We start from the raw sequence: 24826 nt of genomic DNA, 5'->3' as shown, positions 1-24826 counted from the left end.
GTCATATTTTTAGACATACAGTTTGGGCTTCTGCACTGTTTTGAAGATTAAAAGCATATATGTTGTCTGTGCCTCATAAGCTAAACAGTGTTCTTCTGTCATAAACTAAAGAGAGCTCTTCACAGAAGTATTTATCTTATAAATAGTCAACACTATATTGTAATTTTAAAGAATGTCTTAATGTGACCTTTGAGTAATGGTGATAACAATAAATGTGAAGAAAAGAAGCATATCTGCCACACAGCTTAGCTGAAAATATTTTAGTGACTTTGTTTATGACCTCTATCACAGATGCTACAATTCCTTATAGGATTAGTCTTCTCATAGTGAAGTAATTCTTACCTCATGTGGCATACCTACATGAAACTTTGTTTGTTGCCAGTTCTTTGCAGGTTGGTGTTTCAAACGTGATTCCTCATTGTTAATCTTGTTAATTGTTTTGATTTGGTTGGTTTGGGTTTTTCCTGGGTGCATTTGGAGATTTTTCCATCTTATTGTCATACAGCAGTAAATTTTAGTATATAATAATAAGATGAAGCCCAGAACATTTGTTCGGAGCAAAATGAAATGCTTCTTATGAATTTCAGTTAAAGAGAATCTCCTCTCAATTAGTTGAGAAATGTATGCTGGGATTTCAGAAGAGCCTAAAAAAAATTAGGTGCTTGGCTCCCATCGACATCAGATTTGAGTATCCAGTTCCCTTACTCCAGAGGCTCAGGTCAGTAAATCAGGGCAACTGTCAGAAAGATCTCATATGCTGTCCTAAAATAATAATCCCTGTTGAACTTTCCTTTTCACATGAGCGGCAAATTACGCACAAAACTCCGTCATTTTACTCTGAGTACTCTCCTCGAGGCTAAATGCTTTGGCAGACACAGAAGACCTAATCTTAAACCCCCAGCGAGCCAAGCGCTTGCTAAGGAAAGGCGACCAAGCCCTGGTTCTCATGACGGGAATCCCCGTGGGGCCACAGGGGCCGGATTAGGCTCCTCGTGCCTTCTCCCAGAGCAGCGTAAGCGAGTCTGGAGCACGCTGAGGCTGGACCTGGCGGGCCCGTCCCTCGGTGCATGCATGAGAGCAGGGAAGGGCTCCTGCGGGAAAACCCTGCGGATGTGGCCACACATTTCCCTCTTGCGTGCCAGCGTTACCTACGGGGCAAGGGACGCGAAGAGGCAGACCGTCACACACGCTGTGTTTTAAAAACTTCCATGCCTTTAGAGTAGCAGAACTGTGGCAGCTGAATCAGCAAACCACTCAGGCCAATGCTGCTCGATCCTGACAGCGAATCACAGAGTAAAGCGCTTCTCTGCCGTTCTAGAGACATAGACAGTACATGTAGCCTGTCACGCACAGCAGCCGTCTTCTCGCTCAACCAGAATTTCCAGGACGGATCAGTGACCCTGTAGCTAACGGCATCCCATGATCCAGCTGCATGTCCCACTGCAAAGTAAATGGTTGGAGTGCCTCCAGTCTTGCGTCTAATAAGTAAAACGCAATGAGAAGCTTCCACAGTTTCCTTTGGAAACCACACAGATAGAGTTAGATGCTACGTTAGCTTTCCTTTCCTGACTTGTGTCAATGCATCTGCAGTGCTATTAGGCATAAGGCTGGAGCTGCTTGCTAGAGCCAGGTGCAGCCGTTTTCCATTAGTCTGGATGTAATCAAAAATGGGACGTAAGCCCTCAGCTGTTGCTTGAGAATATAAAAATTATGCAGTTGGTAATCATTTTCTGGGTGGAGTTTGTTGATAAATAATAGCAGCAGGCTATATATATTTTTTGTAACTGGGTCTTAACTAGTGACAGGCTTGTTCTAAAGGAAAAATTTTGTGGAAAAAATACTGTACACAATGCAACTATAGAGTAAACCATACTTGTGGTGGGCTGAAGATTTAGTATATTCTGGCTGCGTGTTCAGGTTTTGCCCTTTAGGTGTACAGATCAAGTGAGAATAAAAATACAGATTTTTCATATTTATTTAGAAACTTAACATAAAACGAGCGTATTCCTTTTCAGAACTGTGTAGGGTAAAGACTAACAAGATTAAATGTGGTGTGGATGCAAAAGTTTCTGTGTATATTTGGAGTACTTTTGGCAGCTAACCTTTTTAAAATGACAGTTATTATGATCACATCTGTGTAGAATTTACTTCTTTCTCCAGGTAAAGACAATACTTGAGAAACTAAATTTTTTTCCAACCATTTGCCCCCTTACCTAATTAATTATACACAGACTCATTCACCACCGTATCCTGCACAACTCAAGCACCAATAAATCATCATGCCTTTAACAAGGAAGAAAGTGATTTTTATTGCATGTTTATAGACATGGAACTGTAGCAGAGAGAAGCTCTTCTGGCTGTTTGTGTTTTTTACAAGAGCAGAGGAGTATAGCTACCTGAAGGTCTGAACGCCCCAGACAGGAGTTACACATGCATTAAAAAATTTGTGTCATTAGGGTTGCAAGATACCGCATGAAATCCCCGCATCTCCTTCCCCTAGCAAATCTGATTTTCCCTGGAAGACCCCGTGCTCTAGATCAGCCTATCTGAATATGTTTATATTTAGATAGAATTACTTGCCAAAGGTTGCATGGGTAGTCTGGCAGAGCTGGGAACAGAGCCAAACTCCCTTATGTCACAACCTCACTTTTAAAAACAAATCAAAGCAAAACCCCAACGGTTCCATAGCTTTGCAGGGTTGAACAAAAAGTCCCTGTACACTGGCAAATACCCATCCTGGACTATAGCCCCGGAGCCTTTACCCTTCTCATCTCTTGCCTGCTACGGCCTAAAGATGCAGAAATACTCATGTGTGACATCAAAGCACAGGGCATTTAATGTATAGCAGCCCAGCATAGTATAGGAGATTTATGTAGAAGATATGACTGGATTTTATTGCTATTTTGTCCTTGTGCAAAAAAAGAAAAACTGTTAGCATCCTTCTTCTCTTGGGAGCATAACTGTTTACAGCTTCTCTGAAAACAGCATCAGGACATTATATATACCAGGGTATCAAATTTGTTTTTGCAATCTCTGTGGAGAATTCTTATATGCATTAATAAGCTGGATGCTAGAAGTCAATCTCATATGAGACTTACTGAGTATTGTTGTCATTTTCTTGACTTGTCATCTCTGACAAGAAGTTATACCGGTATTTCCTTTAAAAGTAGATTTTCTGTATCAGGAAGAGAGATTTTTGTATGCCGCACATGTGACTTAGGGAATAACCTTTAAAGTTGCATATATCCTTGCACTTTCATCATCAGAGCTTTAGTACTAGTCAGAGTCTCAGCTTCAAAATTATGGACGAGGCTGCTAAGTTTGCTCAGCACTTCCTATTGTAAAATTGTATTTCAAGTTGTTTGCAAGTTTTCCAAAACTCTAATCATTATGTCTAAAATGGTCTATGCCAGCTATCTGCTTTGGTCCAAAATCAAACCCCGGAGGCAAGGCCACTCTGAAAAATGGAGTTAACAAAAAACGGGATTTTTTTTTTTTCCATTCACAGTGAAATATTTTGATCTTTTCTTTCGATGTGTCTACATTTTGTGTCGGGGGTAATAAGTTTTTTCCTGTTGTTATCAATATGTGGCAAATTTTACACACTCCATTGAAAATTCACACTTCATGCACGTGCAATGGGCAATTCTTGTAATTTAGCAGCAAGTCTTCAGAGAGTCCTTTCCTGCCCACAGTGCTAGGTTGCCTGAGCTTTTGTGTGGTCGCACGCCTCAAGTAGGGGACCTGTCTTGTGCTGCAAGACCCGGATGCTTGGAGTATCACTAAGAGAAAGCCAAGCGTGGGACTTTGGGCTTGCCCAGGGTTCAATGGGAGCAGACTGGGCCAGGAGGGAGGAGAGTGGGCAGGGAGGCTGGTCTGCGTCCAAAGGGATGTGGTCGCTTGGGCCTTGAAACGGGGAGCCATGGAAGGGATCAGCGAGGTCAAAAGCCGCTGAGCGAGGAGGACGAGGAGCCAGCAGGAGGCTGTTGAGGAGACGTGGTGAGGTTGGGAGATATAGCAAGGGAGACACTGAATAACAGCGATCCCAGGGAAAACTGAGACTAGCTGGGTAAGGAAGCCACGCGGGTTAAACTGCAGGGTAGGTTTATTAAAGTGAGAGGCTGGAGAATATATAGGCGATGTGAAAGTTGCAGAATCGGTTGGGAGGAGAGAAACTGTACGATGTGCCAGGAGAGTGAAACTTGGACTTGTCAAGCAGGACAAGAAACAGGCAGCTGGGGCAAAGAAATGAGAGTTGCAGTAAAAAGGCCGAGTGTCAGAGTGCAAGCAGAGGAGCCAGGAGGAGGATGAAGATGGGCAGGGGCGGGTGAGGACAGGAAGCACAGCCTGGAGCAAGGCAGCCCGGCAGAGACAGGACCTGGACCAGGAGCCAGGGCGGAAGAGGACAAGTCTAAGAAAAAGATAAGGGAGAGAAGCCCGTTTTGGGAACGGGCAAAGGCATCCATGGTCACTGGGGAGCACTCTCCTTGGAGCATGGAATCGTTTGTCACCCGTTCCTTGCTATCAGAAAACACTGGTGCCAGCCAGTGGCAAAAGCGCTGTTCCCATGAAACCATCCTGCTGCCCTTACACCGTGTCTACAGTTAGTGGAGCAGTTTCAACAGTATTCTGAAGTGATTTTCATTATTACATTAAATTTCTTTAATCCCTGAGTGCTCAAAGATGATTCTGATCCAGCAGTGTACTGATTTTTTTAAAAGGGTTTTTTTGTTTTAATGCATATTTTTCTTTCTAGTTTCAGGCATGTTTTCAGAGATGTTAAAGTCTTTACCACTCCCGAATAGCTGCTGGTTTCTCCCTTCCTCTCTCTTCTACTTAAGGCTCAGATTTGGCAGCAACACTTATGAATGTGCTTAACTAAAAAGTTGTGCCTAGGAGCTTGCTGCACTGGAGCCTTATCGATGAGCTCCTACGATTATTTTTCCTTTTATACTTCTTTAAAATTTTTTCTTACTCCTCTTACCCTGTTTGACTGGTAAAAATGCCTTCTGCAGTTCTTTGAACTGGTGATGTGTTGGGTTTTTGTTTTTTTTTTTCCAAACCCTGAGGATGTAGTTTTGTATAGTTTTGTTTTCACCATTTTTCTACTTTTTTGGGGGGTTGTTTTTTAATTTCATGCCTTTGAATCAGTCTTTCTAAATAGGCATATGAATTGTTATACTAATAAGAATACACCAAATACACTAAATAATGCACTAAAAAGTTCTGTGGTCTCCTTTTACAGTAATGGCTTTTAACGCATCTTTATTTTGTCATTATCTTCTTAGTACCAGAACGGCCAGGGTTTTTAACCTCGTAGGTAATTCAACAAAGTATTCTGAACACAAGTATAGCAGTAAAATAATCTTTCTAATGATATAGTTTCTTCTTGGTAAATGTTTGTGAATTGGTAAGATGATGCAAAAACTGCCTATAAAGAACCATGAGTCTTCCAAGGTCTTGTTGTTCTACTTTTTTATAACTAGTTTAACTAGTATCTTAGCAAGTGTGATGTCTTTGCTGGTTGTCGTGAATAGTTTCTGAATCAAATATGCCACTTGAATCCCCTGTTGTAAGATCCTCTGAAGGTATTTTCAGGTTTACTAGCTCAATGTAAGACTTCTAGAAAGGCGATCTCTCATTCTTTGTGATGTGACGATCTTCCTTAACTTCAAAGTGTGATTTAGGGGGGGCTAGAAGAGGAAAAGGATGAAGATAAAATTATTAGATCACGTTTTTAAGTTTTTATTTCATGTGGGTGATCTATGCAATCAGCTTTACAACTTCCTTCTTCTGCTTTCCTGACGCGCGTTCAGTAAGGCCCACTCGTACAACACGTACAATTAATAAAATATTTTCCCAGCACTGGTTCTCACCTACTGGGCAGATAGTCCTGTAACCATTGAGCAAGTCAAGCAGTATTTTGGGGTTATAGCTATTGGGCAACCTACTTAAGCACTTACTTAGGTTAACAACATGCTGAAGTCCATTCTTACTCAGCAAAATGCATGCCTCTGTGCTGAAATATTTGGTTGAAGAATGATTCACTCAAACACACATCAGATTAGGTACATATACTGCTGAATTGATGCCTGTTATTCGAATTAGTAACAAAAGTGGTAGTAATGGGGCTTTGTTCCAGTTTCCCAGTCCCTTGACCAGGCAGCCTGTTAATGTGCTTAAATAAAAGGATTGATTGTATAAGAATTGTTGCCATCCATAATATTAATGCATAGCGTAATCTAACAAAAATGTGCCACGTATGTCTTTTGTTCCATATTTCCTCCCAAGAGTTCCACTGAAACTTAAAAATACATTTTGCATATTAATTCTGTTAAGGAGCATGAGGTTTGCAGTACAAACAGAACCTTTAATCAGCTCAAAATACACTTCTGGAACTCTTCATGCTAACAGCATTTTTGGAAAAGTTTTGTTATTCATGCAGATGAATAATTGAATCTAGTGGGCAAACAACTGTAATGTATTAGTTGAACCATTTCAGCAAAATGCCTTTATGTGCAGTAAATAATCAGCCCGTGGAAAATTCTAATACGGAAAATGATTGAAACAAGTAAAATTAATCCAATTGTCTCCACTGGAAGTGGAAGCAGAGGTTCGTGTTAAATATTCTTGTGTCATAGGCAGAAAAAAATAGCTTAAACTGTGAACACTAACAGATGGACTGTGAGAGTCTGCCTCATTAAGGTTATCTGATCAAGGACCTTTTTTCAGTGCAAAAGGGATAGTAAGTAAAGGGGGAAGGGATAAACAAAGACGAACGGGAGGGTTTGGGGCTTACGGGACTATATGAAACTTTCCTAGGAATGGCAGGAGTGGCTGACACACCAGAAGGCTGTGCCGCCCTTCAGAGGGACCTGGAGAGGCTGGAGAGTTGGGCGGAGAGGAGCCTCCTGAAGCTAAAGGCAAGTGCAGGGTCCTGCCCCTAGGGAGGAATAACCAACCGCCTGCCCCAGTACAGGCTGGGGGCTGACCTGCTGGAAAGCAGCTCTGCAGAGAAGGACCTGGGAGTGCTGGTGGGCAACAAGTTAAGCAGGAGGCAGCAGTGTGCCCTTGTGACCAAGGCGGCCAATGGTATGCTGGGCTGCATGAGGCAGAGTGTGGCCAGCAGGTGGAGGGAGGTGATCCTGCCCCTCTCCTCAGCCCTGGGCAGGCCGCATCTGGAGTACCGTGTCCGCTTCTGGGCTCCCCACTACGAGAGAGACACGGCACTACCGGAGAGGGTCCAGCGGAGGGCTACGAAGACGAGGAGGGGACTGGAGCATGTCTCCTCTGAAGAAAGGCAGAGAGAGCTGGGCCTGTGTAGCCTCGAGAAGACTGAGAGGGGGACCTGAGCAACGTGTACAAGTATCTGAAGGGAGGGTGTTGAGAGGATGGGGCCAGGCTCTTCTCCGGGGTGCCCAGCGACAGGACAAGAGGCACCAGGCATAAACTGAAGCACAGGAAGTTCCGTCTGAGCCTGAGGAAAAACTTCTTTCCTGTGAGGGTGACTGAGCCCTGGCACAGGTTGCCCAGAGAGGTGGTGGAGTCTCCTTCCCTGGAGATCTTCAAAACCCGCCTGGACGCGATCCTGGGAAATAAGCTCTAGAGGACGCTGCTTGAGCAGGGCGGTTGGACTAGATGATCTCCAGAGGTCCCTTCCAACCTCAACCATTCTGTGATTCTGTGATTTAGGGAGGGAGGGAATAGAGAGGAGGGGTTATGAAAAAGGCCAGTGGCATGCAAGCCGTTGCTGGTCAGTACGCCTGTGTGCCTGAACCCTGTGCCTGACCACTAGCCTAGCTTCTTATTGAATCCTTTCTTAACTGTCTTCCTGAATATCTCGCTCTACCCTGTGTGTGAGCACTATCAGGCCTAGGTGCCAGCAACTGGAGAGGCAAGAGTGAGTGAATCTGGACCAGCCTGAGCAGAGTCAGGCTTCAGGCGATGGTGGTGCCCGTGGCTGTGGTGCCAGCAGCTGGGGTGAGAGAGGGGCCTCTGCTAGCTGGAGAGGAGAAAGGGGACTTGGCTGTCTGTACTTAACATTTTATGTGAGTAAAACATAAGTACAAATAAAAAGTGTGTGTGTGTGTCTCAGGGGTACCTGCTCAGCCTTGCCTAAGGGTTGTGGTGACAACAAGGGAGAGCAGCAGCTGCGTCCATCAGCCAGGTCAGAGGAGTTGGAGAGACCCCGGCTCCCAAGGGGCACTGGGTTGGGCTCCAGCGGCCAGGCAGGAGGGATCCTCAGGTCCCAGAGCCCTTCGGAGGTGGTGGCCTTCAGAGAAATACAGGTTAACAGATGTTATAAAGAACAGAAAACAACCCTACAAGTTTGCTCTCTTCCCCACCCCCACTTACTCTGCATCTCTGTTGGATTCCTTATGTTACCACTCGCCAATATAAAGTAAGATTTCGGAAGGGCACTTGATTCCCCTTCATCTGAAAAATTCATCCAGAAAGAGGACTGAAAAAATAAGACCTGTGTTCACTAATATGTTTGTATTAATTCGTGGTAAATTAGGCTTGGCCTTATGTGTAGAAGTTCTCTGACCTTGCTCCTGTCATGAATTGAGGTCAAGCAGTGTTTTGAATAACAAAAGTTAATCTAATCATCTCTGTTGCATAGGATCAATGTTTTGTTCTCACTGCCTCTGAGCAGTGCCTTGGGGCACTTTTGAAAATGTCTCCTGTGATGGGTAGGTATCTGCCAGGACTGCTAAGCACTAATATTTCCTTTTCAGGCAGTTTCTTCTCCATCCTCCTCTGACCCCGATGTAGTTGCAAGTTAGAAGCTGCTGATTGTATCTACGTAAATTAAGGTAATTAGAAAATTAGACAAATTGTCCCAACAATATCAGGTAGGGACAAGTGACGTGTTTTATCTTAGGAGTTAGTTTTTTATTTGACACACCTAAGCTGTTAAAAATATGCGAGGGCCAAAATACTTTAGAGGGTAAGACGTGTGACAATGCATGAATGAGAAACTGCTGTGGATTACTTTTATTTTCTTTTAGTTGCATAAAATATACTCAATATCTCTTTAGGACTGATTCTTACAGTATATGCAAGCTGTAGCAATTAGGAATTATCAAGTACCTGTAAAGATAAGAAGGAAGTCATCTTACTAGTCTGTTAGTTAAATTGAATCTACAGTGAAATGAGCTGTGAGATGCTATATAGCTATAGGTTTCTATTAATTATTCTGAAAATGTTGATTAAGCATCTGTAGATACAGTAGATATAAACAAAATTATACTTTTTTTAAGATAAACATGAATAATCTACTGCATTCTTAGAGTAAAAGTATATCAGACTATGATGCTTTGGATGTTCGGTTTTCTGAAATTAAGAACATTTCAGTTACTGGAGCAAAAAAAAAAAAAACAAACCCTGGTCTGTCAAAAGATATATGCTTTGTGTGTGTGCAGCTTTTAAGTAAAAAAAAAAAAAAAACAGCGAAACAATATTTTCTTTGTTTTAATATGAATTAAAATTTCATTATGTTCAATATGGGTTATTTTGTATTATGTTTTTGACTCATCTGTACTAGAGCTTGCAGCAGAAAGGCTCCAGGATTTCTTGGTGTATTGCTGCCTAGCTGGACTGTTAGCACTAGGGAGAGATCAGAATTGGATTGAGAGATCCTGGGGCTTTTATTTTAGTTGTCCAGGCTCTCCTGCTTGTAACATCACAAAAAGTAGACAAAAGCAGTAGTTAGACTTCTTCTCTACCTCCCTATCCTCCTCTTGTCTCAAAGTACCAGTGACAGGTAGACTGATAAAACCTAGCCTCTTTTTCTTCCTGCTCTCTTCGAGAGATGATAAAAATTGGGAGATGAGTGTGATATCTCCAGGTGTTGAGAGCTCCATCTAAAAGGGCAGTTTGAGATTGTAGGTGTATCAGAGAAGGTGGTATCTATGGAGAGCAATCCACATAGCCCTTTACTCAGAAGTCTCAACTCAAATATTGAGAAGATGCAGGTAGAGGAGTATTTTCGTCACAGCTCAAAGGCAGCGCTTGGTGGGCATTACCACTCAAATTGTTCGTCCTTCCCTCAGTCCCCATTTCTGGGAATACAGATCTGAATCAAAACTTTCCCTAAATTCAGGAAGCTCTGGAGTGCTGACTGAAGCAAATATGATCCGTAGTTCTCTTTTTGTCCTCTCTGTCTTCTGACAACTGTGAATAAACCCTTTCCTTAATCTTTATTCTGAAAAACTGTGGTTTCTGTTTAATTTGTGTGCCCTCTCATAAATACACTGTCATAAACACTGGGCTCCTGTACAGCTTAAATATATCATGATGATCCCATTTGTTTCCAGTTTTCCAAAAATCTTGCTATAGTGGAACCGCCTCTCCAAACTGATCACTGAGACAGGGTCTGTACATATGCAATTTCTGTTAGTGACAATTGCATCTTATCTTTACAGAACTGTATAGAGTGAAAAGCACACTATAATCAATCATTCTTTTTTTGAACTTCTTTTATCTAAATGAGGGTCTCGAAGTTATGAAATGGAGCATCTGGCCCTTTTGAGATAAGACTATTTGACATCTAGTGGAATTACGCTTTTTCACTCAGGCAAAAGTTATACTGAGAGTTTCCTTTTGAGATAGTGTTGTTCTAGGATGAACTACAGTTATATCCCTAAAGTGCATTTTAGACTGTTGCCAGTCGTTACCACCTTAAGCAATAATTTTGCTTAATTTATTTCTTGTCTCAGAACTGTTCAGTAGCATATCTTTATTAGTATACTGTGCACAATCTTACGTGTCTTGTAACATGATACAAGACTGTGTTGGCTTGGTCATCCAGCAAGATGCAGCCCTAATCTTCAAGCATAGATGAATGAATCAAGATATTAAAACAGTATCTAAGTGGGTGTTACAGAGCTGTATGGACAATTAAATACCTTTTTTTGTGGGGGGGTTTTCTTGCCATGTAGAAAACATGTTGGGCTGTCAAAACTCCACTGTGCTGTTGTTACAGCTCCTCCTTCAAAAGACAGACTGAAAATGCATTTATTATTTTCACTGAGAACTTGTGGCCAGGGTGTCCATATTTTCCCAGATCTAGCCCAGTGTGATGACTCTTACCGTTCTCCGAAACAGTAGCTTTTTCTTTCTCTTTCCTTTCCTTGGGTGGGGGGCAGGGGGTGGAAGGCTGGATGTTGTTCTTGGAAATGTGCAGAACTCTCAGTATCCATTTATCATGCTGTAGGGGACTGTATTTTTGGCAGTCTGATGTTTTATTCTTTTAACTGAGATAGGCCATGCTTTTTCTGTGTTAAATCCAGTAAATCAGGACAAAGTCAGCATTGCCTCTTAAGCTAACTGTGCTTGAAATCTATTATCTGACCATCCGGTATTTACAAATGAATCACAGTGAAGCAGCCTCTTACTAGCATTGCTAGTGGGCAGAGGGATAGTTAAAGCCAGAGAGGAATAGGGGTAACCTGGCTGCTGCGCTTGTTTTGCATGCATCTCTGTTACTGCCTGGCCGCGGTCTCCGTTCTTCCTTTCTCCTGTCGGGTTTCTGGTTTTGTGATGAAGTGAGTGAGGACAGTATGAGTCTGTGTACGGTTTTCCTTGCTTTTGGAGCCAAAGACTTCTCATGCCTCCCCAGCTTTGCTCATCTCTCCAGATGCAGAACCCATTCCTGCTTGCAAGGCTCTAGGAAGCTGTTCCCATTTATCATAGCGTTCTCTCTTCTTCCACTGCTGTGTGCTGTTCTTACGTGCTTCATCTACATTATACGTTATGCGTTCACGTTCAGTGTAAGAGAGGACAAAACATAGCTTGCTGCGTGTTTTTATCTGATTTCTGTTGCCTGGAGGAGTATACTCACTGCTCTGTCTCTGACCTCTGAAATTAGATGCCTGTTTTCTTCTTTTCATCACAGATGTTTTTTTACGTGTTGTGAGAGTTTTGTAGAACAGGTTTACATACTATTGGAGCAATCAGTAATAAATTGTGTAAATCAGTTTATAGTGAACCCGCAGAATAAAATGGACCATCCAGTTGGAACATATAAGCTTATTTCTTTCAAAACAGCATGAGATATTAATTTAGTTGGTTCTCCACAATCCAGTGAAAAAGGGAAAGATTCTTTCTGCAGGAAAAATAACCTCATAATCATTTGCTTGCTTTTAATACTTGTCCATGTCATCACTACACCTTCAAATAATTAAGTGTCATAAAGGATGTTACGAAGAGAGTGTCTCTGATTCTGGTCCACCGTGAGGGTGGTCCCTTAGATACTTCACAAATACTATCTGTGCGTTAAGATTATCAGAGTCAAGCTTTGGATGAGTTCTAGACATGTCTGGGGAACTGGAGACAGGCAGGAATTAAGTGGCAAAACATATACTATACACTGTAGCACAGAAAATACAAAATCATCCAGATAAATGTGTGCAAAACTAGAAAAAACTTGAAAGACTGGTTTCTTGAAGCAAACAGGCAGGCAGTGTGGTGACCCGACATCACTGGTGAGAAGTTCTTGTAGGAGTCCATGTTCTAGAATTGAGGCTTAGTAGCCTAAGAGAGAAGCTGCTGAAATGAGCAGAAACTGTTTTGGGGAATCTCCCAGAAACTGCAGCACAGCTACTGCACTTGGCAGTATTCTTGCCTTGAAAAAAGAAGTCAATGGCATCAGTCACACTAGTGAGAATGATTTCCAGGCAAAATTCTAAAGGTATGTCTACAGCGAGCAGAACAGAGTGCTCAAATCTGAATTTATAAATCCTCTGACCAGACACACTTACAAAGTGTAGCTTCGTTTGTGTTGTGTTAATTAAGAAGCCCTAAAATAGTAAGACCTGCTGAGAGGCAATGCATACTAATGCAGGTGCTGCACTTGAAACAGTTTTATGGTTTCTGAACTGGAGCTGGCTTGCAGACAGCCTGTGGGAGGTGGGGGCAGCAGCTTTGCATTCAGCTACGTAGCCATGCCACTGCTGCCCTCCAGACCAGCAGCAGGCTCATGTGAAGTTGCTGCTGGAGTTCAGCAACGAGGGTAGGCGTGTCTGTGGAGTCACACGTCTTTAAGTCTGCCATGGGCTATTACAGTCATTCTGATCGTCCTGCATATCCACACAGGCCAGTCATTCTGATCCAGTGGTTCCAGCATCAAGCTCAACAGCTGGTGGTAGAGTCTTGAAAAATAAGTGATCTTATATGGGTGTAAGAAAGGCAGTAAATCCACTAGTTTCCGAAGAATGTGATTTATGTTGCACAGAAAGAGAACTTGCTCATTAAAACCCAGCTGGACCTCTGCGGGGCAGCTAATGCGCCGTAGTCTATTCTGTCATCTCCCACAAGAACTTGCTAGCAACTAATCTTGGTCAGTGATGTTAATGAATGGAGGCAGATTCCTCTCAAAGGGATTTAGTTATTAGCATACCCCATCAGATGAGTCTTGTTCAGCTAAACAATTAAAATAGCAGCATTAATATAATCATGAAAGTGTATTCCCAGTATGTCCGTGGTTCCCACACGCATGCACTCTGACATTGGACAAATCGTAGTTCCCTTCTAGATAGAAATCTTCATTCAAAACTGCCTCAGCTCCAACAAGGCTTCCAAATGCAGCAACCCAGTAGTCTTCCACTGTAATAGTGGAATTCTTCCAGGGAAAATTGGATTTGGTGTTGTCGTGTGAAAAAGATATGTAGTAAATCAGGCAGAAATAAAATGCCAGAAATCTTCATGAGTCATGGCAAGGAAGGGCAATCATTTCAATCACTCTTTGAAAGGATGAGTGGGTCTGCAGTTCAGTATAAAATCTCATCTTTCTATAGACATAAGTCTATAGAAGAACAAAAGCAAACAAAATAGATTCTGACAAAACGTTCCTTCCATATCAATGTGCAGAATTAATGGCATCTCCAAACCTTTTCAGATTTTGATATTGTGTTCATAAACATCAAGATCTCGTTTGGAAGTCATCATGCAGTGGCCTTTCATAACTTTTCTAAGTAAATGACAGTCACCAAAATAGTGAAATCACCGATGTTTGCTTGGAACTGCTCAGGGCAAAATATTTATTATTGCTTGAGAAAGGCGTTTTGGGCAGGCAACACACACAAACAGAAATGAGAGAGGTCTATCTTCAGAAAATTTTGGAAGTAATGGAATTCCTCTATTGGACAGTCACATTTTTGTAATCGGTAAAATGAATTATTTGGCAGTTCCCTCAAATGTAATGGTATGGTAGATTTGTATGGTTATGTAGGAAATCATTTTCTATGTAGCTCTCCTCCATAAGTACAGAACATACATATGCCATGTATATACACTATGAGCATATACATACCTAGTTTCATGACGTACATTCTACTTATTGAGGTAATGTACTCAAAATGGCTTTTATTGTCTTTGTGACTGGCATTTTACTATCTTCAGGTCCATATGTGCCACAACAAAAAACCCATTTTAAATAGGAATTATGTGAGAGATAAATTTCATCTTCCAGTTTTAAGACTAGAAGTGAATGTTAATGTTGAATTGGAGTAACACATCAGGTATCTTTACAGATATTTCATTCCTTTTGCAGTAAAGGTAAAGTGGCCATTACCCAATACTGTAGATGAAAATGGTGCCAAGCCCTAAAGTTGTCTTACACTTGTTTTATATGGTTCTTTCTCTTCATTCTGTTCTAAGTTAATTTATGTAAGAGATGTGTAAGCAGACCCTATACTGGCTTTTACTAGCATATTTGATCTCTGGCATCTTTCGCATGCAATACTTGGTGTTTCTTGCACAAGGGCTGTTCCACAACATTATTCAGAAATTGCAAACAATTTTTCCATGCACAGGAATAGTGTTTGCTGTGATATAGAAAAACACCCAGGTCATGACCTTATGCAGTAAATGGAATAATTCTCATATTTCCCATGATTATTTGGGAATAACATGCATTCCTGCTATTTGTTCATGGAGTAGCAGCCCGTTAATGGCTAGCTGACGGCTCAGCTGAATCCACTACTTCAGTACATACAAAGAGGCTTTTTGGATGACCCAAACGGCATCACTTGTTCCACATGTAACGTAGTGCTTTAGCAGAAACAGAGAACTAGCAAAACGTGAATCAGCGTTACCAGGTTTTACTCTTAGGGTCAGGAGACACAAATACGATGTATTGATTCAGTTCCAAGATCTCTTCCTAGAAAAATATACCAGGACCACATCTTTACAGGAGAGTTCGCTTCCATATCAAAGCAGCCAGAAACCCCTCAAATTGTTAAGGTGACTACTCAAAATAATAGAAACAAAGAGCAAGTATAGACTTCTAAAACAGATTTTTACATAGGTTAGCCGTTGTCTTGAGGCTGCCTGTGTCATATATTGTTAAATTACTTTACCTGTCTAAGTTGGTTGGACTCCTAGCCTACCTTGAGGCCCTGCACACTTTATTTAATCAAGGTTCAGTCAAAAATTAAATCAGAGCCTTTGGCTCTCTCTTTACATCAAGAGAAGAGTAAGGGTTTCTAAGAGGTCTGATCAAGTAGTCTGGCAAGGCTGAACAGTTAGAGCAACACTTCATATGCAGTGAGACTGCCCCAGTCTATGTCCACAGCATGCTGGAGAACTGTCTCTCGGGCACCAGTCCGTACTCGTTTTTTAAGAGGAAAAGCCACTGTGTGTGTTCAGTAAGGTTATAGATAACGCATCCAGCTAGTCAACTACATGCTGTTGCGTTTCCCTGAAGACCCCAAATGCAAAAGCCCCAAACAGACTAGGCACTTTGAGAACAAGGGTTTATACATAAATATTACCCGTATTCTGAAGTCAATCCTTTGCATATTTGTTGCTGTTGTACAGCGGAAGACGTGTGGAGCCTGCCCCTTGCAGCTTTATTTAGGATGAGGAAAACCAATGCTAAGAGCTCGTGCTGCAGGCTCCGGCTGAGGAGGAGGATGCCCAGTAAGGTCAGGCAGCCCTGTGTGCCGGGCTCTGATGCAGGAGAGGCAGAACGAGCAGGCAGCAGGACGCCTGCACGTGCCTGTGGCGAAGACGACTGCAGGTCTTTCCAGAAGCCAGCAGCCTCCTTCAGATCACTTTTTTGCTTTTTTTTTTTTAATCATTCCCCTGATACCGTGAATTGTTTAGCGTCATGTAAGTGACACTGTTACTGGAAATGCGATGGGGCTTGCTAGCCGTGAAATGGAGGCCAGCACAGCATGTTCCTTGTCTTCACAAGCAGCCCTTTCCTTTGATATAAGGAACAGAAACTGGGTTTGAAAAGAGAAACAGAATCAAATTAGAATTCACAGTAATTAGATTTCCGACAGTAAAACAAGAAATAAATCAAACATGATCCTGGGAAACAGTTCCTTGCAGTTCCAAGTTTGCTTTTCCCCTAAAGAGAAAATTGAAGTAACACTTGTGCTTGCTTTGAGGGGGTAATGAAACTGCAAACTGAAAAGTCATTTGTAAATGATAAATTAGGCTATGATTATGCCAAGTTATATTAATTATGCTGATAGATTATATAGCAAGGAATTTTTAACTGATTCAGTTCTGCCTTCTGGCTTGCTCTGACAGCAGCGATGCATCACGCTTGCTTTATTAGTGAGCACCATCAGCAGCAATAACCAAGCTCGAGCTTGTACTCTTGATGTTGTGTTAGGTTCTGCGTTAACATCAGCACAGAGGAGTTCATGGTTTAAAACGTTTATACAAATACATTTAATTTTTATGGAGTTTTTCATATTAATAGAGCAGATGGTTGAACAATAAAATCAGGTGATGGAGTTATTTTCTAATACAGCAAGGACACGAGATTGCTGTGTTTTTGTCTTGAAGATACATGGCTACTTCCTCCCCACAAAGTTCTCTTCAAAACATGCCTTTTTACAGAAAGTCCCATTTCTGTATGCACGTCTAGCTTGTGGTGCATCTCTGTGGCAGTATTTTTCAGCAGAGATTAAGTGACGAACCTTACTTTCATTCAGCATGGTTCTCTTAACATCAGGGTGCTATGCAAAATAGCGGTGGGTCTATCCAATGAATTTAAGGTGAATTGGGAATTAGTAGAGCATCAGTCACTGTGCAGTTCTGTTGTTCTTGACCTGTGGACCAGCAGAAAAGGATACGGAACAGAAACGCTATCAACCCTTAGAATATTTGCTCTTCCTTACTGCGGCAGTGTTTTACCACTAGGTAACAAAAACATAGCAAGTTGTAACTTCCTTAGGACTTTTATTCTGCAAGCACCACATACTGCAATCTGTCAAATGCACCTTCTAAGGGTGAGCATTACAGAACCGTGGACTGATAGTGGCTGCCGATCCAAACGTAACTGATCAACTCCAATTGCATACAGTCAGTCCAGTCGTTCCCTTCCTTCCTTTTATGGAAAGTGCATCTTGGCTTTATGCTGATTGTCTTTAGATGCTTAAGTGACGTTTAGCGCAAGTGCTACGTGCACTATGTATCGAACGCGTTACCTCTCTCTGGTCACGTGTTCGGCTTTATTTTCAGCACTGTGCCTTGATTGATAGTTTTCCATTTTCAGTGATGGGATCACGTTCCCAGCGCAGGTTGAGAATGTATTCTGATGTCAAGTAGAAGGGGTTTTTTTTTGGTTCAGTAGAAATTCTGCCTGCCAGACAATTATTTTCAAATCACTTAAAACGATGATGATGGAAAATAACCTTTGACCTTAGATGATAAGCAGTGTTTGTGGGGAAAAGGTGAACGCACTGAGAAATAAAAAGCTGATGCATTTGAAGAGCTGAATGGCATAGCAAGGAACATACAGCAACATGGAGTGAGTGCTGGCTGGGCCAGAAGGCCGCTCGCTCCTCGCTGAAGTGAGAAACTAAGGAACAACAACTGGGTCTGGCCAGGAGCAAAGAGTGGACCTGGGGAGAGTAGCCGGGGAGGGGGGAAACTCAGGTTGCTCTCAAGACACAGTACCCGGCACCATCTGGAGGGAACGCAGGGTGCTGCACCCCACCATTCCTTAGTTATCAGGAAATAACCCACAGGGGAAGTGTCCCCACCCCCTCCTGGGATCCACACAGGAAAGGACAATCTGGGGAATAGTAGGTTACCAGCAAATGTAACCTGCTATTGCTGTCAGCTTTAATTGAAATCTACAGCTGACAGTGTGTGTGTGTCAGTATATCTCTCACCTGCCATTATGTTTCTAGTTTTCTCTCTAAAATTTAGAACATTGCTTAAAAACAAAACTAAAGCATTTTTATAGCCAAACCAAAATACAGAATCACTATGTTTAAAAAAAAGCTATTAACAAAGTTGTCAAAGTGAGGAATAGCCAGAATGAAGAAGCCTCTGCAACGTTAACCTACCTCCTAGATAGGTACTGTGATAGTCTTCATTAGCATGATCAGATGTGTTTTCCCACAAGATTTCTACACACACACACACACACACACACACCCACACACACCCCTTGAGCAGGGGGGGTTGGACCAGATGACCTCCAGAGACACTGTCTGACCCCGACTGCGCTGTGATTCTGTGATCTCTGCCTCGCCCACCCATGCAACAGGCTATCCTTACCGAATGAGCATCTCTTCAATATTTGGCTTTTCTTCATTCAGTGTGTGGCTTTAGTGAGAGGTACTGCAACCTTCTGCAGGAAGGGGAACTGTTCAGGTCCCCACAGGTTATTTTCTATTGTCTTTCTCGTATCTTGGTAATATTTTCTGCTTTATTGTGACAGTTTTTAGAAAGACATGAGCCCAGTAGAAAAGCTTCTTCATATACAAAGAGATTGAAGAACTTCTTTTGGCAGTGCAGTAGTGTTCAGTTGCCCCCTCTCGGTGTTCAGTGAGAGCTTGAAACTCGCATAAAGTTGCTATTACCCAAGTTTTAAGGAGTAGGCTACACTTCCGTAAATTTAGTCTTGACTTACGTGTTCTGTATGATTTTCATATCGTTTATCAGCCATGTGTTAAACTACGTTTGGACCTTGAGGAGCAAAGAATGCCCTATTCATGTTAAATGTATGGTTTAAATACCATACATTTGAACAAATATTGTAGATGTCTGTGGCTGTGCTTATCCGTCTTGTTGTGATTCAAGTTTTTAACTTGAGTAGGGCCATAAAACTGTTAACTGTTTCAAAGTTATTGCTCAGACTTAAGTATATTTTGGACAAAGAAACCCACTCAGGAAAGAGCTAGCCGGGAAGATAACTTGATACGCTTGAAGACTGTGATAAAATCTACAGAAATGCAGGGCCTCTGCCAGGCATAGAAAACATCCATGTATACGTCCTGCAAGGTGATTCAGTGGAGGGATGTCTAAGAGATAAATTCTAAGAATTTCAAAATGTCGTTCATTCAATAAAAATGTGTACAGAAAGTGGGGGAGAAACAATAGTGTCATCATCAAGAGTTAATCTCAAAATGTAATTTGTGTTTGAATTCTTTATGTAGTTTTTGAAAGCAATTTGAGTAGTTTTCAAAATGACAGGAAATTCAGGTAAGAGCTCTTATTTTACCCTAGCCAAAGATGCTGTAAATTTAGACTTTGCATTTATTTACTCTCTTATACTTTAAGCTAGACACTGTTTTACTCACTTCCTGAGAAGACAGTGATCTTTATCATTTGTATTCATCTTTTCTAATCAGTATTTGCTAGCAGTAGCACAGGTCACATCATCTTATCAAAAGGAAGACAAGTGGAACTCGGAGCAGCAGCAGGCCGGTGCTGAGTTTAAATCTCACTGTTGAATTACTTTTGTTTCATCCTTTGTTTTTAATGTAACAAAGCCATGAAGCCTCTGCACTGTATTAAGTAGCCAAGCACAGAGGGAAAGAGTGTTTGGCCCCGGATGCAGGCGGCGAGCTGCAGTTTGTGGTGAAGCGCTAGTCAAGGCCTCGCTGTTTCGGTGCGCTCTGACACGCACGTGTGCTCTCTGCAAAAGAGGAACTAAGGCAGTGCTGCAGCCTTCTCAGCATCTTAAAATTCAGGTTGCTGTTTTGCATTTTACATCAAAACGATGGCTCTGCGAACGGGGGTCTGTAACTTGAATTTGTGATGAGCATTACTCCTGTAATCCTGTTATCACCGAGTCTGCTGCAACAATCCCATCGGAGTACTACGCAAAGAAGCGCTTTCACCTTTCGCAGATCTGTTTGTCTCTCTCCACTGGTTCCCCCCCACTGCTGCCCTGCGGCACAACTCGTGGGTGAGCTGTGCCTGGTGCAGGACAGGCACACATATGTGCGTGGCTGCTTTTAGTGAGAGGTTAGGAAGAGCTGTATAGAAGGCCGCCTTATGATGACGGGTATGATCGGCGAAGACTCACAAGAGTGTTAAACGGTGCTAGATGAAAACGTAAGGGAGGTTTTCAGTAGGAGAAAGGTAAGACACAACTGAGCGAAGCTGAACCATATGTTTGGAGTGCAGGCAGACCAGATAATAGCACCTTTTCTGAAAAAATAATGAGCTTGCCACTGTAAATACGTGTGGCCTGCTCTGAAGTGGTAATTAATACATTGCATATTGATTTTTCTTCTTTACAATCTACTGAAGACTTTAGGTCATTTTAGGCCATGGTAACTGATCAGCCGAGCCTGCTTTTGTTACTCTATTACCATGCTGTGTTATGATTCTCTTTCCGCTTAATCATTCACTTGGAAATTGGTCATTAAAGAAATCACAGGCCTGAAAGGATGGTAAAACGCATTTTCGTACACAGGCAAATGCATGGACAGCAGTGGAACGCACAGGGTCCTGCATATAAAACGTCTGTTCAGTGAAGGTAGCGTCCAACAGGCCACTCGTGTTTTGAGTTTCTCTAGCACAAGCTGTGGATGCCTGGCACCTGCAGTTTGCTTGAGCTTTTGGGCAAATGGCAGTTCCTACCTCAGGGAGAGATGCATATTGTTTTCAGGATCAGGCTCAAATGCGGGCAATTATTATTAAAAAGGGGGGGGGGGGAGGGGGATTAAGGAATTTTCTAAAGCCTCCTGCTACATTTACCGCAATTCAGATATTACAAGCTGTGAGCCAGATTGTGCTGCTCTTATGTAGGTCAAGTAGTACCTTGCCTACACAGTGGGGTTATTTATTAAGAGTGTATCCCAGAGCAAATAGGAGAGAAACTTCCTAGCCTGCAAAGTGCGGGATAAGGACAGAACATACATCTGTCTAACCCGCAGTGCAAACATATTTGAAAGGTCTTAGTAATATTATTTCTCAGTTTATGAAATTTATGATGTTATGTGTTGACAACCCATATTGTTTAGGTTCTTCTTTTTCTCGTTTCTTGTGTGATGCCTACACATGTACAAGAGCAAATTAGCAGAAATTTCTGTTTAGCAAAATCTTGCTCTTTTTCAAGTCTGGTAAGGAATTCCTCCTCTTTGTAAAAATCAATATCTTCCTATCTAGGCTATATTTATTATTTTTTGTAGTTTAATTGATTTCTATAGTTTGAACATCATTTATCTTTGTACAGTGGACCATTTCCTGGGTCTTGTGTAATCATTTACTTGTCTGGTGGTTTAAGAAAGCAGTTACTGGCAAGAAAGATAAAGGTCGATTTGGTAGCCATTGACAGCTGCTTTGCACAAATGTAAATGACTTTGCAAAGAGTAAGGCGAAAAGCTCCCGTGTTTTCCTTTCTTTGAAAAGAGCACTGATGGTGGCTCTTCACAAAGAGGCGGAAAAAACCTGCTCGTGAGAGAACATGACATTTTCTATCCAGAAAACCATTCCTGCCGCTAGCCCACCACCACATACATACTCTGAAACTGTCACTCATGAGCAAATGATTTTCGCATTGGAATTCTCCAGTTCCATTGTGCGACAGTCACATTTGTGGCTCTTACTTTCATTTCAGATTTATCTTCCTTAGTTTTATTAAGGTTGTGATGTCTTCTTTCAGACCTTCTTCACTCTGTTTTTTCTGTGATATTTTCATTAGTGTATAAGCCACTTTTAAAACACAGTATGAAAAAATACTTTCCTTGCCTTATGAGCTCTTGCCCTAAAGGATTTTACTATGCCAGGCATCTCGGATGACGCTTAGCGGCAGGTTTCAGTTATTGCAAGTCAGGGAGCAATACTGAGATTTTGGTTCTTTCAATATAAATCCATTTTTCTGCTTCTCCTCTGAGACTATTTTTTTAACAAACGTATCTGTAATAACAGCAGCTCTTAAACTGAAGAGAAAGTCTTTTCCCTTATCTAGATGACATACCGCTTCATACTAAATCTGTCACTAGCACATCCTTGCTGCCCACTCTCTGAAACGTCTTCAGGATGATGGGCTTGGTAATTAACTGGAAAAAGAGCAGTCTCTCCTCACCTCAGAGTATGGGAATAAAAATAGGCTCAGCGTGGAAGACGCTTCTGAAAAATTTTTTGGTCTCCAAACCTGCGAGAGCTGTTTTGCAAGAAAGTAGGAGGCTGATGGTTTATTGTATACAAGTATGCATTGTTTGTATTGTTTTCATTTTAACGTGACTTATGCTTAAACCAGACCATAACGATGTCTAACCTGGTTTCCTAAGGAAATGAGGTCTGTACCAAAAGCATGCGAGTCACTCGTCTGCCGTCCTCCAATAACTTTGAATCTACTTTCCAGGTTCAAGCAAACTTGAACTTAAGTTCATAAAAGCTTAATGAAAATAGGCAGCTAGGTAAAGAGGATAAATGCATTTTCCCAGAGGAAGAGGAGGAGCCCTGTCTGTATCATGTACCGGAGAATCCACATGGGGGAGAGCTTTTATCAGGGCTTCAGAAGCAGGAAAAGCTTTGATCAGTGCTTGCCTCTAGAGAAGCTGACTGCAAGACGCAACACCATGGGAAGCCAGAGTTCCTAACTGCACTGCAAATACTTCTCTGGAAGTGGCTTCATTCCAGTCTGCAATTTTGAGTGCAGTGGGGGTGACTGGGGCATTCGTGGGCCTTTGCAGGGTACGACCCCAGCTCCTGCAGGCTGCCCATTCCCACAGGAGGTGCTGACAGCTCCCGGGGAGAACGGACAGGTCCCTGGGCCGACTTTTGTTTATGGGGAAAGCCTGATGGTCAGGCAACAGCTAATGTTTCATTTTACAATCAGACTGCGTGGGCATCTGTAAAAATTGCACTGAAAAAGTGATTAGTGCCACAGGCTGCCTCCTTATGAAGAAGCACTTGCACAGAAGGGCAGTCTCGTAGTTCGTAGACAGGAAGGCGATGCGCTGCAAGCGTTCCTCTTCAGAGGCGCGTTGCTCTCACAGACGCAAGCCCGGCAGGTTCTGGTGTGCTGTCAGGTCACTGTTTTATCTTTACTTTTAATGGAAGGGATAGAATGGAATAGTAATAAAGGACTGATAAATGAAAGGGAAACTGTAACCATGTACTTATGTCTGAATCTACTAACAGCCATGAAAAGCTGATTAAACCACGTTATTCAGATGTATGTTGCGGAATACCGTTAGTAAGTCCTTTGCAGTGCAATGCCTGGCAATTAGGAGAGCAGCACTGGCAGTGCACAGTGAAAACAGAGATAGTGTATAGTTTAAAATATTTGGAGAGAAACAAGTGCATAGAGGACAGGGACAGCCTAAAACTGAATACAGGAGAGTCCTCAAAGATATCAGCACCCAGGGAAAAAAATGTTATTCCAAAAAAATAGTTTGACTCGGCTGTTGGCGCACAGCTTAGAATATGTTTTATTTGTTACAGAAACATATTTATTGGCTTATCTGTAGAATGAAAGGCTGCAGTACAGTAAGCAGTATTTTCTAACTAGCCACAAATTACAGCTTGTGCAGGCCAATGGAGAAATTCCACCTTTTTTCCTGAATTAAGTTAAAGAAGCTTGCAGAAATTTTCTGATTTAGGCATTAAGATTATTGTGTAACGTTCCTGTGGTTGAAACTGTTTAGTAAATTATTTTAGGAACGAGGTTGTTCAGGGTTGTGTACCCTGATGTATTGGTATTTCCAACTCAAAGATGTGAGGAAAGTGTCACTTGCCAAGTTGCTTTCCTACTGGGGTATTGGGATTTGTTGTTTCCTTTCACCCACCATAAAAAGAGAATGAAGGTTCAATCTCCATTCTATCCTGCGCTTCCCTTCCTCTCCCCATTCCTGCACACAGTTTCTCATCTGCAGTCAGGGAGGAATTGTGCAGGAACAAGCTCTGAAATAACGGTGTTCCCACAGGCTTTAAAAAAAGATTAAGTTCCTTCCAAAAACTAACCCACGTGACTGTGGAGAGCACATCTGGGGGGGGGAAAGTAAAGGGGATTTTAGGGAGTCAATGACAGGATCAGCATACTGGACAGTTCATATGGTCCTGATTTTCTCCACTGTGCTAGGTCCTCTGAGACATGCTAACAACAGAGCTTGCTTACAAAAAAAAAAAAAAACATGGATCCTTTAAATACTTATCCTGCATATTGTTTTCCAACAGATACATGCAGATTTTCTTCTCACTTTATTTTTGGAGATGGCTGAACTACTGAGAAATGCAGATACTGAGTGGTCAGTAGCATCTATGCCCACAGTGGTGCTTTCCTGAGTCATTATAAAGTAAAGCAAGGAAGAGACAGTTGTGAGTGCTGATACACTTTGATTACAGAATCCAGGCAATATATTTATAAATGAAAATACATCAACAGCTTAAGCGCTGAGATGGGTGGTGAGTGAAATCTCTGCCAAATTAAGATGTAAGATAGCCAGGAGACATGCTTTTAGTTAAATGCAGTGGTAAGACTATGTGTCCATAAAAATGTGAGAGCAGCGATGCTTACAAAGTGCTTTTCACAGGAGCAGAATATCATTATCTCAGTTTTTACGTGTCCAGAAACTGAGGCCTAGAAATTTGAGGTACCCTCAGTGAGGTACCG

At 42.0% G+C, this 24826-nt stretch overlaps 1 protein-coding gene across 6 annotated transcripts in view; it reads left to right on the top strand.

Annotated features, from left to right (window-relative positions):
- Positions 1-24826, top strand: part of PLD5 (phospholipase D family member 5) — a 189903-nt gene that overhangs the window by 145704 nt on the left and 19373 nt on the right. The gene's annotated exons all lie outside the window — the stretch shown is intronic.

Source organism: Struthio camelus, chromosome 3, assembly GCF_040807025.1.
Source record: "Struthio camelus isolate bStrCam1 chromosome 3, bStrCam1.hap1, whole genome shotgun sequence".
NCBI lineage: Eukaryota > Metazoa > Chordata > Aves > Struthioniformes > Struthionidae > Struthio > Struthio camelus.
Note: the sequence above shows the minus strand (reverse complement) of the source record. Positions and strands in the feature narration are given on the sequence as shown.